Source organism: Suricata suricatta, chromosome X (assembly GCF_006229205.1).
Source record: "Suricata suricatta isolate VVHF042 chromosome X, meerkat_22Aug2017_6uvM2_HiC, whole genome shotgun sequence".
Classification (NCBI taxonomy): Eukaryota; Metazoa; Chordata; class Mammalia; order Carnivora; family Herpestidae; genus Suricata; species Suricata suricatta.
In genome coordinates this window covers 27,299,997-27,301,138 of record NC_043717.1, presented here as the reverse complement: position 1 = coordinate 27,301,138, position 1,142 = coordinate 27,299,997, and the positions used below count along the sequence as shown (strand labels likewise).

Below are 1,142 nucleotides of genomic sequence, written 5' to 3'. Positions count from 1 at the left end.
AAAATCTCCAATATCTTTTTCGGAGTCAAAAAGGCCATGCACATGCATAGAACTTTATATATGCCCAGAACAGTACACAACACAGGAGAGCCCTGAGAATATGGTAATCTCTAATCTCAGGCTTAATTTAAGGTTTTCCCAACACAGGAAATGAAGATAAGAGTTACACCGTAGTACCTTGATGAGTTACAGTATCGCCAACATGCACACAGAACCTCTTAGGGAAGACTGGAAAGATGTATTGGTTCCAGGAATTTAAGGATATACATGTCCAATCATTATCTGCCCAGAAAGAAGCTGAGAAGAGACTTAAGTGGCCACATGGGACAAAGAATATTAGCTGTGTTGAATTAGTTTGAGAAAGCCTTTAAAACAAACAATAAAAAATAGGCATAGAAAACTTTGGAAAGGAATATGATCTAATTTCCAAAGTTGCCACATTATATTAAATATCCACTTTAAAAAAATGTTAGGATTTGCTTCTGTAACACATACACTGAACCTGGACTGATACAGAGAAGATTAGTATGGCCTTTGCACAATGATGGTCTGTGAATTCATGAGCCATTCCATGAAACCAATACTAGATGAACAACAACAAAAAAATGGTCCTTCCTCAAGGAAAAAAAATAAAAGCCAAAAATTACCTCTAAAGCTCAGTTGTTGGGATTAATAGAAAAAAATTACATCAGGTATTTCACCTGTGTTCACAGGACTGGGGAGGGAAAAAAAACTGTTCTAAAATACCAAAGAAACTTATGGGAACGTGTCTTACCAAAAGAGAAGATTAAAGAATAGCTAGATATCAAATGAAAAAGGATAAACTTTAGAACCTCTGGAGTCAAAAAATGAGATAAAAATATTAAATACTGGGTTCTGCATGTAAAGAGCCTGAAAGTCACCATTCTGTCCTAACACCTAGTTGGAAAAAAAAAAAGGTTGAGAAATGATTGTGCTAGGATCCATAAAAGTGATAAGGACATAAGTAAAACCATGATTCCCAAGATTGAAGAAAATAGGCAAAAACAAGGAATCAAAGCTCACCAAAGTAGAGACTCATGAGTGGAAGCTCTCACAGGAACCAGTACAGGGGTAGGAAAACTTGGCCTGTAATTGTTAAATTTTGGAGGCTCAATGTGTCT

General features: G+C 36.0%; 1 non-coding gene across 1 annotated transcript; it reads left to right on the top strand.

Moving 5' to 3' along the window:
• The first annotated feature begins 476 nt into the window (after positions 1–476).
• Positions 477–579, top strand: LOC115284495. The gene has a single exon (XR_003905243.1). It is a non-coding gene; the product is annotated as a U6 spliceosomal RNA (small nuclear RNA).
• Positions 580–1,142: the final 563 nt, after the last annotated feature.